At 45.5% G+C, this 17,018-nt stretch overlaps 1 protein-coding gene across 7 annotated transcripts in view; it reads right to left on the reverse strand.

Annotated features, from left to right (window-relative positions):
- The window catches only part of KANSL1L (KAT8 regulatory NSL complex subunit 1 like), a 3,925,143-nt gene that overhangs the window by 3,597,136 nt on the left and 310,989 nt on the right, over positions 1-17,018 (reverse strand). The window contains exon 3 of one of the 7 annotated variants that reach the window (XM_078680570.1): positions 11,740-11,906. The exons of the other annotated variants lie outside the window; for them this stretch is intronic. The gene's annotated coding sequence lies outside the window, so the exon portion shown is untranslated. The remainder of the gene's footprint in view (positions 1-11,739; positions 11,907-17,018) is intronic. 7 annotated transcript variants of the gene reach the window in all.

Raw genomic sequence — 17,018 nt, forward strand, 5'->3', positions numbered from 1 at the left:
GTAGGGGGCCACGCCAATGTCTGTTGGCCAGGGTCTATGGCCCAGCCCGGCCCCGTTCTGCCCCGGACTGCCACAGACTGCCCGCCCTTTGCCGGGGTTAGCCCGGCGCCGCCCACGCGCGTCCCGCATGGCGGTAAGGCGTTAGTGCCTATAAGGATGTGATGATGTGGGGGCGGAGATTCGATGCCGGTGTTGGCCCTGCGGTCTCCTGGGCCTCAGAGTCCTACAAACAGCCCCGAAACGTTGCGCCTGTCCTCTAAGGCGAAGCCATTTTAATAGACGCCTCAAGCACAGTGCAAGCATCAATTAACTCTCTTTCCAAGTCCACGCAATTACCCTCTCTCGAACAAAGGAACAAGATAAAAGTTCAGGGAATCAAAGACAGGCACAACTTCGGCATAAGACACGAGGCAGAAAAAAAAATTGAGGAAAACATTGGGTGGCATGGAATAAAGGAGAGGTGTGGGTCACATCACACCAGGTGTATAAGGGTGAACAGCAAGAGGTACCAGAAAAGGGGCACATATAAATGACAATAAGCAGAACAAAAATATTAGGCAAAAAACAAGTCTTGCAATTGTTATCTCAGAATGAAGAAAGTAGGAGGTGGAGTTAAACGTAGTTTCTGCAATGTTTACCTTGAAATGTCCTTCTGGAGTTAGAGGCTCAACACATTATTACTAAGTTCCGTCAAACTAAAATATCCAACATCAATACACACAGCCTCAATCTCCGGAAATAAATCTCGACACTGTATAGATTTCCCATGGTCATTGGTTGTATGACATTACAGTGCATGCTTTTACCATGCATGCCTTTACCACGTAAGTAAGTATAATTAGAACATTGGAATGTTGGGAGCTCCATTGCAGACAATGGAGTGCTCCCTGCTTCTACGGGTCGGTCAAGGCCCGCAGAGCAACATTCCAATGTTCTACAAAGGCTTCTCGAAGTTCGAGGGGATTTATATCCCCTCGAGCTTCGAGAACCCTTTGTTTAATTTGTTAGAACATTCTGCCCTCTAGTGGCAGAATGTTCCTATAGCCTTATAGCCCTTAGCCTTATAGCCCTTCGTAGCAGCGCTATACTGGCTATTAATGTCCCACTGTTTCGTTAAAGTCCCTCGCCTTCGGCTCGGACCTTTAACGATTCAGCGGGCCTTTAATAGCCGGTATAGCCCGCTACGGCGGGCTATAAGGCTATAATAAGGTAAGTGCTGCTTGTTGTGGGACATATCGTTTTTTTGAGGGGGAAACTTCCCGAAACCTCCACTTTTTTAAATATAGAAATTAATTACATTTTTATTTAGGGAAACCCCCAAACCTCCCTTTATCAATAACCCTTACCACACTATGCCCTTACTCAGCCCTGACCCCTAAAAAATACTATTACCTCCCTATGCCCTTACCCACCCCAAACCACTAAAATACCCTTATCACTCATTACCCTTACCGACCCCTAAGCCCCAAAAATACCCTTACCACCCCATACCCCTATCCTCCCCTAAACCCTAAAAATATCCCTGACTGCATGGCAAAGGCACTGCATGTTTACAACTGTGTTGTGAAGAATATTTCACCTCATCTTCATTTTTTTTCTACAATTCTGTTAAGATTCCAAATGTGAAAACACATTTGCTGAAAAATAGGTATTCTTGATCTTACCCAGCTTAATTCTAGGCAATTTTGGAACTTTTGACAGTTTTAATAAAGTCAAACCATTTCTTTCTCTTTAGCTAATTGGAAAAAATATTTACCCTAGTTATTTTGTGTAAATAACTATTAACCTATTAAATGACTACCAAGAGGGATTAGGTGGTCAGTGAGGAAAACAACTTTTCAACCATTCAAATGGAGGAAGATAATTAGCCCACATTTTTCTCAAATAAACTTTCTAACACATCTAAATACCTTCATACAAAATCCTGTTGAACCTTTCATCAAGACTGTTACTATTGGGAGAATAGAATGCAGGATGTTTGCGTACAATGTCACTTTACACAAGTAATTCAGTCACCTTGGAGGAAGTGAACTGGGCACTATTATCTGTGACAACTGGTACTGCAAGACCCTTCCTAAAGAAATATTCTTTAAAAAAAATCCAGAACACCATTAGTTGGAGATTCCCTAACAAATGTCCATTCCACACATCTGGAAAAATAGTCAAACTACGACAATTACCAACCTAAACTCAGATTTGAAAAAATGAAGTGTTCCTAAAAAATCAATACACGTGAACTGCTGAGGGACCTGTAAAAAGAACAGGAACAAGAGAACCCCAACAAACTTTCAAATATTTGTAAAACCATGTTTTGACAAGAGTGGTTAATAATATCATCCAAAAAACAACTATATTACATTTCTAAAAACACTCACAGAATGGGCTACAAAAATCTTGGTGTCTACGCCTGCTTCTTGCATGACACATCTAGGAGACTAAACTGCCTTGAAATGTTGGCTGATTGCAATAAGTAACTGTTGTTCTCCCATCTGCCTGACTTCCTCAGTCAAAGACTGGTAAGAAACCAAGCATTCCATCACACATAATTTTGGGCAATCAGCGAAGGCTGGGTAAGACACCACTGTAGTGTAAGTGAGACTTGGTTCTTCTCTAGTGAACCTAATCCTCTCTGAGGTATACAACCGGATATATATAGATCTCAAACAAAACACTCCTTGTGCTCCAAAGATAATCTGCACTCGAAGGCAGGTAAATTGCATTTCTTTTATTCCACAGGCTACTCTGGACAGAGCTGCAAAGGCAACTCTGGACCGAACAGCTTTGTGACAAGTTTCGACTTCACTGCCTTTATCAATCAAATCGCCATTTTTGTATGTTTCAAAGAGAACACTCATATAGAGATGAAAGAAATACTTTTGCGCTTTCCACTTGCAGCTGCCAATCGCATATATGGCAATATCTGTTCATTCTTTCTCATTTAATAAACATTCGTTAGCTAAATAATTGTCATTTTCCAAGTCGCTAACATTTAGTAATTTGTCCCACAGTTCTCATAATAGGTCAGCATAACTGCAGTGTAACGTATAAAGTTCTTTTAAAATCACTCGGTTGAGAGTGAACACATAATTCCTAGCATATTCTTACCGCCCCCTATTTGTAATTATGTTTTCGTTTGCAGCTTTTAATTATGTTATTCTTAAATCTCAGTCAAATACCCTTTTCACTTTCAGGGCGGCTATAATTCATACATACCACAGGTCCAAAGCTGTCCATGTCACCAAAGCAAATACATTTTCCAGTCCCTACCGCTCGACTATTGCCCTGAAAGTGAAAACAGTTTTTGACTCAATATGTGATGTGAGGGACGGGCTGTAGGGGAGTGGCTCTGACCACACTCCAGAGGCCAGCGATGGAGGGAGGGCTCTCTATTCCCGATTTTGAGAAATATTATCTGGTGGCAAAATTCCAGTGGTTCACACAGTGGACAGCAGGCAGGTCAGCCCCCGCAAGGGAACTGGGCCCCTTTGTTCTTGACCTATCTAAACTGGTTCAGGTGCTCCTCAGACCCCGCAGTCTAAGTGTTAGTGACACTAGGGAATTTCAGGTGCTGCATCGTTGTTGGGCTAGAAACCTACAGAAGACACGGTTGAAGCTGCCGTATCATACAGAATTTTCCATATGGAAGAGATTGGTGGGAGCTGACGAAGGATTCCAAGATTTAGTCACTTACTCTGGGACCTTCAAAGCTGTTACTTGCTCATACAGGCGGCTGAGGGGAGGCATGATGGTGCCGCTTACAACCTTTTAGAGCACGCTTGAAGGAGGACTTGGGAATTCCCATATCGAAGGGAGACAATCCCAGATCGAAACCCCAAGGTGTCAAGGAATGACCAGTTTAAACTTGTTAACTTCTATGTGCTAAACAGAGCTTACCTCACCTCAGGAAGAATTAACAGGCACTTCGCAGTGGAGGGAGCGAGATGCTCGAGTTGTGGGGAGGTGGGAGCTGAGTTTTTGCACGTGTTCTGGGAATGCCCATGTTTAGCGAACTATTGGGAGTGCATCACTGGAGTGTTGGCAAAGATTACTGAGAGGGAGGTCCCGTGCACCCCTTGACATTGCCAACTAAGTTGGTTTCTGCACACCTCCAACACTATTGTGAAAAGCAAGTTCCAGGATCTGGCTTTTCTACTTGCCCAGATTGAGGTCACTAAAAACTGGAAGACGCTGAGAGGATCATGAGTGGCGGTCTGGAAATGTGAAATGATAAGGCTACGACAGTGTTGTGAAGCTTCGAGAGGCCAAACGAGGGCATGGCTCGCTTGATGCATCCAATGCCTGGGAGGAACTGGTTGGCTTGCTACAGAAAGCTGACCCCATTTCACCTGAAGAGCTGCTAAATACCTCCTAGAAATACTAGCTACAAAGGGGACCAGCTCTCCTTATGGGATTGTACATGAGAGGGATAAAGGGACGGGTCTCCAGAGGAGCCTGAGATTGCACTGAATACTGGGGAACCATTTCCACAGTAATGTGTCATGTTATGTTAAGCTGATTTATAAAGCGCGCGGCTGCCCCAGCAAAGGAGCGTCCCGGAGCTGAAACCAGATTAGCACAGATGGTAACAACAGACCAACTTCTAGCGGAGTTTTAATAGCTTTACGGAAGGGCAGATAAAGCTTAAGGCTGCGGATGGAAATAGGAAGGGAATTCCAGAATCTAGAAGCCAGCAACCGGAAGGAGCGGCCACCAGCATGAGCCCTCCTCACCCTGGGGACAACCACAAAATTCTGTCCCGTAGAGCGGAGTTGGAAGGAGGGGGTGTAGAAAGAGTGCAGGTTTGACAGAATACTGGGCGAAGAAGAGTTGAGGATTTTAAAGGTAATGCAAAGGGATTGAATTCAACACGCCTGGCAACAGGCAGCCAATGAAGGCGGTGTATTACATTCGAGATAGAACACTGCCTTGGCAAGCCAAGGAGTGCTCGGGCCGCTGCATTCTGGACCCTTTGTAATCTGACAATCTCAGCCTGATTAGCCCCGATGTAGAGGGAGCTGGCATAGTCCAGTCAGGACAGGATCAAGGCCTGTACGACAACCTGCCTGACTGAGGGGTCGAAGAAGCGCAGCAGGGGTTTAAGCCCCCGCAGTAGCCGAAGCACGTCCCAGCCACCTTCTTAGTTTGAGTTCTGAAGTTCAGGGCAGTGTCAAGCCAGACCCCCACGTTCGTTCCCGCCAGTTTTGGGGGTGGGTGCCGAACCCAGTGCGGCAGGCCACCAGTGTTCGCACCACAACTCTGAGTCTCACCCCACTAACAGAACCTCAGACTTACTAGCGTTGAGTTGTAGACAGTTGGCAGTCATCCACCCCGCGACAGCCTTGAGATCGCTGAGAAACTTGCACGCGTCTCGAGTGGTGTCGGCGATGAGAGTAACTACCATCTGGGTATCGTCTGCATATGACACCACTGTGAGCCCTCTGTTTTTGCCACCGCTGCCTGAGGGTGCATATACAGGTTGAACAGGGTGGGGCTCAAAGCCAAACCCTGAGGAACCCCCTGTTTGATTGCATAGACTCTGGACAAAAAAAGAGGTACGGTCAACTGGAAGGTCTGCCTAGAAAGAAAGGAGGCAAACCAATCCAGGGCGCCATCCGCTATGCCTGCCTCCTCCAAGCGCCTGAGCAGAATCTGGTGGAAGACCGTGTCCAACGCGGCACTGAGATCAAGCAGTATCAGTGCAGACGTACGACAGGCGTCTAAGGCCCATCTCAGATGTTCGGTGACCGCAAGAAGAGCAGATTCCGTCCTGTGACCAGGACGGAATCCATTCTGAGATGGGTCTAGAAGATTGTTTGCCTCTAGATACTCCGTCAGGATAGTATTAAAGTGAACCTCAGAAATTTTCGAGCCCCAGAGCAGGAGTGAGATGGGACGGAAACTCTCCAACTTAGTAGCATCCTGGTTAGGTTTCTTTAGTAGGGGAACCACGTTAGCATGCTTCAAAGTGCATGGCACAGTCGCCGTAGCAAGGGAGAGATTGATCACATGGCACACAGGGGGGATGAGCGCAGGTAGAATTCCTATGGCCGGCTTCAGTGGGTCAGACGGAGAACCGGACTTGACCTTCCTACAAATCACCAAGAGTTTCTCCTGAGAGATGGCGGGGAGAGTAGTCAGCATGTATGAAGTGGGGGATCGGGCCATGGAGGCGGAAACTGATGCAGCCTGGGGGAAGGATTGATAGATCTTCTCCACCGTCTCCACAAAGAAGGAGGCCAGGGCTTCGCATTGATCATCAAATGATAGTTTAGCACAGCTGGTGACAACAGACCAACTTCTAGCGGAGGGAACAGAAACGTTTTAATATCTTTACGGAAGGGCAGATAAAGCTTAAGGCTGCGGATGGAAATAGGAAGGGAATTCCAGAATCTAGAAGCCAGCAACCAGAAGGAGCGGCCACCAGCACGAGCCCTCCTCACCCTGGGGACAACCACAAAATTTAAATTCGACCGTAGGCAAGGTTAAATTCAAAAGTTCTGCAGCCTTCCTCATGAACATGTGGTATGGCTTAACATCCTTTGAAGGAGCATCAGATACAGATGGCAGCTCCCATTCAGGAGAAAGCTCCAGACCACTAGCCTCAGCTAGATCTTCAAAACAATCATCTTGAAGCTCACCTTCCTCCATCTGAGCCTCAGCCTCCCTATACCTTTGTTCTTCCAAGAGGCGCTGAGCATCCCTCCTAGATCTCTCCTTCAACAGCCGCTCCGTCGGATCCGTGAACGACTCGGAGCCGGCATGAAAAGGCATAAAGTTAGCTGGAGCATAGGAGTGGGGAACTCCTAAATTAAAAGCCAGAGGACCCATAGGACCCAAAGGTGCACCAGAGGGGCACCATTGTCTGGAAAAGACACCATACATAGCATTTACACATGTCAAAGGGTCTTGACCTTGGGCCTGGAAAGGAGAGTGAGAACCCTCAGACTGACCCTTTAAAGGCTCCGGATTCGCTTCTTCTTCCACAGGTACTGAACCCTCATCCAAAGGGACCTCTTCATCCTCTCGAGCCGGGGACGGCACCGGAGATGGATTCGGAACCGGTGTCGTTAAACGAGCTCGCGATTCCAAAGGCGAAGCCTCACCTTCTGGATCCAAGACTTCCGGCGATGGGGACACAAAATCCTTCCCATGCTTCTTCTTAGGCGACTTCGGTCTCGAGTCCGAATCCTTACCGGAGTGATCTCGAGACCCATGCCTTCGTTTCGACTTCGAAGCATGATCAGATGAAGACCTCGAAGGCGACGCCATACGGGATCTTGATCGCGACCTCGACCTTCTCGAACGGGATCTCGAAGTCTTCTTTTCCTTACTCCCTCTCAACTTCGCCATCAGAAGCTTGGTCTCCCTCTCACGAAGCGCCTTCGGGTTCATTTTTTTACACAAAGAGCAGCCGTCGACATCATGGTCCGAATTCAGGCACCAGATACAATCCTCATGCGGGTCCGTGATCGACATCATCTTGCCGCACTCTCCACAAGGCTTGAACCCGGTCTTCTTAGTCGACATCGCTAGAGACACAAAGAAGCAAGAAAATCGAGAAAATAGTAACAAAGTTACCAAACAGCTACAGAGATTCCCCGAAACCGTTAGCGTCGACGACGCGGAAAAAACGGAACTGATGTCATCACGCCGGCGTGGGCCTATTATGGTGTCGGTGACGTCAGCGGAGTCGCGCGCGATGCCGTGTCTCTATGATGTAGTCCACATCGGCGGGAAGCTACGAAAAGAATTTCCAAATGTTGCTGACGCAAGGGGGATATTCACATGGTGAGGAATCCACTGGCAGATGTATCTATCAGAAATATAAAGCACACCAGCATATGGTAAACTTTATAAAGACATCAACCCCGGTAGGCCAAATGATGTCATAAATACTGATAATAAATCTAGAACAAATACAGTGAGCATTTTCACAACTGTAATCTTCCTTAGAATTTCAGTTCCAAAATCAAAAGATAAGAATTTAGAAGCTTAAAAGACAGTTATTTCAGGTTGCTACCATTACATTCTATCCATCCACTTTTACTTTTTACATAGACAGTGTAGTGACAAGATGCAACAGTAACTCCTTCATGAAATATGATAGCGATAGTAGTATACGTTCTTCCAGAAATAGATATGTGCTCTGCTTTGAAATTTGTAATCTCTGTTCTAATTTACTACCATATGCTCTGCATTGCTGTAGCATTTAAATAAGATACTTCCCACTTCTTCGTACAGATAATGTTGACGTAAGATCTGATCGCAAATTTAGTCAGGCATTGTTTTGTGCAGCTTATTTAAACAATCTGTCAAAAGACACAGATTTGTAATCTGGTAGTGTTAAATAATGAAATCGCTCTGAATCTTTTTCTGTACTTAATGTGAATGAACAATCTTCACACTCATGGTTCCATGAGTAAGTCCAACTAATTATTCAATACATATTTCCGATTCTTCTAAAACTCAAAGGATCACCATTAGAAACTCCTGTGCATCCTGTTAAGTGTTTTGAGTAAACTGTACGACTCGACTACATATATTTAAAATATCTTGAATGTGTGATGCACAATGTGTTATATTTCCATCACTAGGTAAACGTTGCAACAAAGTATACAGTGCAGAACACAGTCTCTTCAGTGGTTTCTATTCAATTGCCTATACAAGGTAAGGTAATTGAAAGAGTACTTAAGGACAACATTTGCATAGCGGTTGACAACAGAGGATTACACTTTGAGATTCATGAATAGTTACAGCGTATGCTAGGGAAACTAAAAACTCTCTCAGTCGCATATATAAGTCTTTCACAAGCAAAAAACCTACAATGGGCCTGACAATCTGCTTTATGCTATCAATCTGATAAAATGTAACTACTACGAACTCGATCTCACTCCTGTTAGGAAAGCTAATGAATCAATAATTGTACCCATAGCACCATTAAATATTCTTGCCTCAACATTTAGATTTCATAGCAAAATTACTCTACAGCTCTTGCAAACAGTTAAGACAGTTCTCCAATTCTGCAGTTCTTGAAACAGATTTTTCAAATGAATGCAATTTGGCTTGCAATTTTTCATTTAGGAACATTGTGATGCCCTGGTGTTCCATTTTGTATTATTGCAGTCAGTTAAAAAATGTCTTCTTTCTCCAATTTCAGCAATTCTCTGTTCAAAGAGGCTCACTCCGCTAGTGTAGGCATTAGGCACACAATTGGTTTTCCTTCTTGAATGAAAATGAACATTATCTCTGCTGCTATCTTTGTCGTCTGAAAAACGTTTTTAAGAAGACGACTGTAGGAAGCTGGCTCTCTATATACTATCCCAAAAAAAGGTATATTATACAGAATCCAGGAGATTCCCAGAGGTTTTGCAGAGGCTAAAGTAGATAATACTAATGCTCTCTTTAGTGGTAACGTGGGCAAGTAGTTAGGCTTATCAGAAGGTATGATAAGCATTTTTTTTTCAAACAGTGGCAATAAATGAGACGCACACTCAATGAATAAATACAAGACCAATTTATCAAATAATACTTGGTTATATTTACTTTGTAGAACCACAGAACTTCGTCATAGGTAAATACGTTTTTAAACAAAAATACTTTTCAGTTTAAAAAATGCACTCAGTGCACTTTTCAGACTTTGTAATGTTAACATATGGGAGTAAGAAATAATTCAGCATACATAGGGATAGGGATCGACTTACTGGGCCTGTCTTCAGGAGTTAAGGTCAGTATTGGGCAAGGTTCAGTTCAGCACCAACGGTGCACAACCAGTGGTACTGGGGCGTCCGAGTGGAGGGTGCAAATTTAAGACTTGGAACCCAAAGCAAGTCAACGGGGATTGGGGGCAATCAGTCAGACTACTTAAAGTTAAGTAGCAGCGGCATAGGGGTCCAGCCTACAGAGGTTGAAGCAAGCACTGGACGGGGCCCAAGGTAGTACAAACACTACAACTCTAGCGGCACAGGAGCGGCCAGGTGTAGGGTGCTAACACAGAGTTGGGGGCCCAATGCAAAGCAATAGAGACAGCCACAATTGGAAACAGGCTGCAGCATCAGACCAGGAGGCCGGTCTCAGGAAACCAACAGCTACAGAGGTAAATTGCGATGCTGGGTACGTAGAGACAACTTTGGTCTTCTTCACCAAGGCCCAGAACGGATGGGTGCAGAGGTGTCTTTCGGCGTCAGAAACAGTTTACTGGAACAGGTTGCGGTTCGGGGGGTCTCCGTGCAGAGGCTGCAGGCGACGTCAAGGAATCTAGGAGAGGTCAGCTCAAGGTTTGCTGGGAACCTTGCTGGAATCGGTCGGTCACTAGGACTCGGGCCAGAGGCGTCGGTTGCAGACGTGGAACTGGGGGCAGCCTCCGGGTTCTTCAGGTCACAGCGTCTTTACTTTGAAGATGGTTGCTTGGTGAACAGGTCTGCTGTTCTCGGGAGACTTGATCTTTGTCAAAGGTACACAGTCCTCCCAAAGGCTTTGGAGGTCGCTAGGCTGCAGGATGGGTCATCTTTTGGCACAGGATCGTTGAGGGCTGCAGACAGGGTGGTAGGTCTGGGGCCAAGTCAGTTGATCTCTGCAGTCTTCTATGCTGGTGCGACTTTGCAGTGTCCGGCTCTTCTTAGCTCATCAGGAACTGAAGTTCAGGGTCTGAGGATGCCACCTAAATACTAGATTATGGGGTGTTACAAGAGAGTGACAGATAGTGGCCAATGAGCCCCTTACCTGGTGTGTCTACACCCTCCGTTATGCCCAACTCGTATGGGAGGGGGACATAGACCTAGCCCTGATTGGTTAGGTCCCATCATCTTCTTTTAAAAAAAAGAATTTTTTATTGGTATTTGCATATAACATTGCTGATCACAAGGGACACATACAGTATTCAGATGAAACATTACACAAAGTAGTGCAGTAGAGGGAGCAGAATGTAGATGTTTTCGTTCCTCCAACTTTCTCAAAGTGCACATCTCTACAGTTGATAACAATATGTCCATGGGGCCCCACAACAGCGTGTGCACATTAGTCACTCAGTTCCGGATCAGATTCCAAGTCCCACCATCTTCAAGATGGTGGGCACTGAAAAGTGTACTTCACCTCGCCTCCAGCCCCTGAGGGGCTGTAATGGCAGAGGGGGGCACACCTCTTATTCTTTTCAAGTTTTCCCGCTTGTCCCCCTGCCAAAAAGGAGGTGAGGCAATACGATCCAGACTGCGAGGTCTGGATCGTTTTGAGGCTGAGTGGTTGCATAGAGGAACCTGTCCAAGATTAATTCTGGTGATCACTAACTCACCTCCGCTGCCTCTAAGGTCTATATATCTTACCTAGATGCTGGAAGAAGCTCTGAAACCATTCATACGCCAAGCATACCTAGGTAGCCTTGCTATTTCGTCCCTCAGCCCACATCCAAGTACAAGACATTAAGGCCAACAAAGAAGAAAGGTTCCTGATGGTAAAGGGCTACAGTGTACACCCCCAATGCCGGACAGTCCGAATTTCTTCTCTCAGTTCTTTCTATTGTGGATGGGTTTGCTACAGGGGATAAAATACTCTTGGGGGACTTTAATCTGATATGGGACCCCTCATTAAACACAACTCACCCCCACAGGTCCCACACTGGGATCTTCATGAAAACTGCTAAATCGGCACTCCACTGTTTAGGATTACTTGACTTGACCCTGAACCCCACCGCACAAACCTTTTTCTTATATACCCATAGGACATATTCCAGAATAGACCACACTTTACTTAGCCAACAATTACGCCAAACCGTCCAAGTTGCGAAGATACATCCGATTGTCATATCAGACTATACTCCACTAGAAACGATCTTTGACTGGCCCACTGCACACTCTGGGTATTGTAGATGGTATTTCCCCAACATAGTCAGTCACGATTGTCTCTTCTGGGATGAACTACGGAAGACAATACAAATTCGTTTTTAGATGAATGATACGAAGGAGAGATCATATCTGACTACATAGGACGCATTCAAAGAGGTCATACGGGGCAAAGTATCTAGTTGGCTTCTAAGCTACATAAGCAATGGGCAACGGAGAGGCAGATGTTGAACGAGGTGCTCTCACGAGCCGAGATGGCGCATAAATCATCTCCTTCTCTTCTCCTACAGAGAAAGGCAGTAGCACTGAAAGGGAAACTACATGCAATGTATACTAACAGGGTCGTGAAGACCCTCCTGCGCCTCAAAGCATTTAGCTACGAGCGCGGTAACAAAACTGGCTCCTTACTGGCGAAAAAACGACAGGCTTAACAAGAGAAAGAGTATATCAGTCAGATCAAAGATGATACAGGACAAAGTTTTAGCATAGATCTGGTTCCTTACCTGACGGACCTCTTCAACGTTACAGCCTCCTCCCAAGGAGTGTCTCCGTCAGTGAGTGAAGCCCTGATCACAGTCATCCCCAAGCAGGGCACAGACCCCCAAACGTGCTCCTTTCATAGGCCTATAGTGTTACTTAACTTAGACGCAAACATTTACTCTAAGATTGTAGCTAACATACTGAAGGAGATATTATCCGAACTGATCTTCGGGTTTTAGTAAGGGTCACCAAAACCATGATAATTTGCATAAGGTTATCCACCTCATAGTAAAGGTGCATAAGAAACAAATCCCATCAGTCTTTTTGGCACCTGACGCTGAAAAGATCTTTGACTGTATAGACTGGTCTTTTTTTAATGCACATGCTGCTTCTTTTTCGGTTCGGGCCACTTTTGGAAGATGGTACAGGCCAATTGTCATAGAACCAGATCCCAGGTGTTAGTCAATGGTACGACCTCTGATTTCTTCGACTTGAAAAGGGGGACAAGACAGGGATGCCCCCTTTTCCCCATTCTTTTTGCCCCTTGTATAGAACCCCTGGCAGCACAGTTACGAGCCAACCGTGAGATACAAGGTATCCAGTTTAGGTTAGAGGAACACTAAATATCATTATTTGCAGACGATGTTCTTTCAACCGTAACCTCTCAGCGCACCTCTCTACCGGCCTTACAATTAAAGCAACATGACTTTGAGCTGGGGGCTGAAGCCAAGGTAAATCGTTCGCAATCCTTTCTTCTTAATTTGTCAACCCCCCTGAATGAGCTAGACAAGGTAATGACAACCTCACTGTTTCAACAGATCAAAAAGGAGATAACTTACCTGGGTATTAAGATTACAACTGACCAGGCAGACTTATACAAAGCTAACTTTCCTCCTATACTGTGACTACTTAAATTAGATTTTAGAAGATGGGTAGGGGTCTACCTTACCTGGATGGGCCATATAAATGTGAATAAGATGGTGGTGCTCCCCCAGGTATTGTATCTGCTTCAAGGTCTTGTCATCTAAGTAAACAGGGAATTTTTTTCTGAGTTCCATATATTGATGACTCAATTCATTTGGCAAGGCCACAGAGCCAGACTTTCCTACTGACTACTAACGCGATCAAGAACCGCCGAGGACTAGCCCTACCCGAACTCCTATTTTACTACAGAGCGGGCCCAATTAGGGTTATATCGAAATGATCCCCTATGGCCTCGAATAAGCACTAGCTCCATATGGACAGAGCGGTGGTGGGCGAATAATATGGGATCTCCCTCCCAACAAGACAGACTGAGAAATGCTTATCTAAGTATTCCTACAGCCATTACACTTAAAATGTGGGACACGGTCCGTAAATTACATGACTAACAACATTCTTATCTCCATATACACCCAGCCACCACATTCCTGCATTCCCTCCAGCACTTTTGTTGCCCCGTTTGACAGATGGGTGGAAGGCGGTTGCCTAACCATCTCGGACGTGTCCCATGGGGAAGATATCCTTTAAAAGTTGCTGTCACAATTTCAATCTACCGCTCTCCCAGAGATTCCATTATATTCAATTTAAACCTCCTACCTGTTGAGAAATGTGTACGAAGCCGTGGGATCTCCAGGGGTTGCATAACCTTTCTTTATTCCCTATTACACTCCACTAGGCCCCTGCCTGCACTCCGACACATATCCTTTTGGGAATCCACACTGGACATCACCATACAAGGGAAACAACGGGCAATACTTTACAGCAATATCACTAGGTATAATCGCTCTAAGGCCCTGAAGGAAGCACACTGTAATATTTTATACGACTGGTACCTCTATCACGAAAAGTTACATACAATATTCCCTAGCACTATGGATAGATGCTGGAGAGGCTGTGGGATGATTGGAAATGTTCGCCATATTTAGTGGGCTGCCCCTCCATCCGACCATTTTGCAGGGAAATTCTGTCACTGGTTAGGGAGATTTTGGGCTACTCGATCTCTGAGAGCCCGGGACATGTTCTTTTGGGCCTACTGAACCCTGTTCTGAAACGCCAAACAATGGGTGATCGCTCCATCTTATGTCTCTGTCTGGGGCTTGCCAAAATGGTCTGGGTGCAGCCTGGAAGAGGCCAGAGGCCCCGTACCCTCTCCAAATGGTATTCTAGAATATTGCTGGCTCTTGCTCTGGAGCGCACGACAGACATATTAGCAGATAGACTGAAGAGTTTTTACGATATATGGGGCACCTCAGTACAACACCTCTCGGAGGGGCTCTCCCTATTCTCCTGCCAGCCCGACTATGAGCACTTCACCTTTTCCAGACAAGCCTGACCATGCTCCCCTGTTCGCCCCTGAAGATAAGAACAATAGTTACTTACCTGTAATCTGTGGGTCTTGATTATTGGTGTCTTTCATAGATTCACATGCCTGAATCATTCCCCGTCATCAGAGTGGGAGTCCCACGGTACATAAAAAAGCAATAATATGCAAATAATTACCAAAAAAAACTAGTAATAAACAACCAGGAAGTAAAGTAGCCCTAAACTACAAGAGTAAAAACTTCCACACTTATGACTATCATAGTCATTTTGTATAGTCCAAACTGCAGCCAATCAGGCAACAGTACCCACTAGAATGTTCTCCCCAGAGGCTCAGGCTCTCGGATTTTCTCGTACAGGAGTAGAGCCAACATCATAGCCGAAGGAGTCTCTGAGGGGAGGTGGGTGGGAGCATGTGAATCTATGAAAGACACCAATACTGGAGAACCACAGATTACAGGTAAGTAACTATTGTTCTTCTCCAGTATTGGGGTGTCTTTCATAGATTCACATGCCTGAATCAGAGTAGGTAGCAGTACAAACCATCATGCTCGTTAGACGCTCGTTGCATCACAGTATATATGTACATACGCAAATCAATGCATCATGAACCAAATCTTAAACGTATATAAATACAATAGTGTTTACATATGCATACTGGGTAGGATATAAAAAACAATCTATGAAAAAGCGTCTAAAAAGAGCATAGTGGAGGAGGGAGAACAGAGGCTCACCTTATTGAAAAAGATTGCGGAGAACTGCTCGTCCCACTGACGTATCTGCATCACTTGCAGCTCTGCAGATTTGATGGAGAGGCACCCCAGCAAAGAGAGCGGTGGATGAGGAGATCGCTCTCGTAGAATGTGCTCTCGGCGTGGTGCGTAGCGGCCTTCCTTCCTGTTGATGACTCAGACTAATCATCGAGGACATCCAAAGAGCTATGGTCTGTTTGGATGCAGAGTAACCCTGACGTAGCCTCCCATACGCTATGAAAAGTTGATCTGATTTTCGAATTGTAGCAGTTCGTTGCAGATAGAACTCAAGACATCTCCTGATGTCCAGGGAATGCAAAGCTCTCTCCCCGCTGTCTGAGGATTTGGAATTTTTTTTTCAGAATTACCGGTTCATTAAGGTGAAAATCTGTAGGAACCTTAGGCATGAAGCTAGGATTGGTACGAAGCACCACTGAATTAGATGTGAATTGCAGAAAAGGTGACTTAATCGTGAATGCTTGAATGTCGCTGACCCTTCTTGCTGATGTCAGCGCCAGCAGCAGAGACACCTTCCAAGAAAGAAACTTAAGGTCCACTTTGTGAATAGGTTCAAAGGGGTGTCGCATTAGTTGAGCGAGCACCCCATTCAAATGCCAAGATGGAGGTGGACGCCGAATAGGGGGAAACATTAGAAACAGCCCTTTAAAAAATTGTTGAATAACTCTACTAGAGTAGAGAGAGTTAGAACCATCTAGAAGGAATCTCGATATAGCTGCCAAAAACACTTTCAACGTGGAATGAGATAATCCAGACTTTGCCAATTGAAGAAAGAACGGTAAAATCTGTTCTGGCTTGGCCTGAATGGGATGTAAATTAACAGATTGACACCAAGTGCAGAACCTTTTCCATTTGAGTTTATATGTCTTGTTTGTGGCAGGTGCTCGAGCATTGGCTAAAACCTGCGGGGATATCTAAGTGCACAAATTCAAGGTGTTGAGGAGCCTTGCTGCTAATTTCAAGGATGCTGTGTCCGGGTGACAGATCGGTTCGGTATTGGTGGAAACTGAGTGGGATTGCACTCCGAAAGGAGGAGAAGGTCAGTGAACCAGTATTGGCGAGGCCATTTGGGGGCAATGAGAATGATGAAACAAGGCTGCTTCTTCATCTTGGAGATAACCTTGGGTATCAGTGGAATCGGAGGAAAGGCGTAGGCATATATTTGAGACCAGTTCAGGGAAAGCGCATTCCCGCACGAGTCCCCGAGGGGAAGCCAGCTTGCGAAGTATGGGCATTTGTGGTTCTGGCTGGTTGCAAACAGGCCTAGTTCGGGACTGCTCCATTCCCGGAAAAACTCGATCCAATGTTAGTTGATGCAATTCCCACTCGTGGTTGGACATTTGAGATCTGCTGAGAGAATCCGCTAGGACATTGGAAACCCCTGGAACATGGATCGCTGATAGAGTGATCCCGTGACGTAGTGCCCAGTCCCAGATCTCCTGGGCTTGCTGAGAGAGAAGGGCTGACCTTGTACCGCCCTGTTTGTTTAGGTAGTGCATACTTGTCGTGTTGTCCGTCCGAATCGACACCGACATCCCTAGTATGATGGTTGAAAAGACTTTAGGGCCAAGAAAATGGCTTGCAGCTCCAGAAGGTTGATGTGCCATGTCCTTTGTTGCACATTCCACTTTGCGTT

The sequence above is a fragment of the Lissotriton helveticus genome, chromosome 3_1 (assembly GCF_964261635.1).
Source record: "Lissotriton helveticus chromosome 3_1, aLisHel1.1, whole genome shotgun sequence".
In the NCBI taxonomy this organism is placed as follows: domain Eukaryota; kingdom Metazoa; phylum Chordata; class Amphibia; order Caudata; family Salamandridae; genus Lissotriton; species Lissotriton helveticus.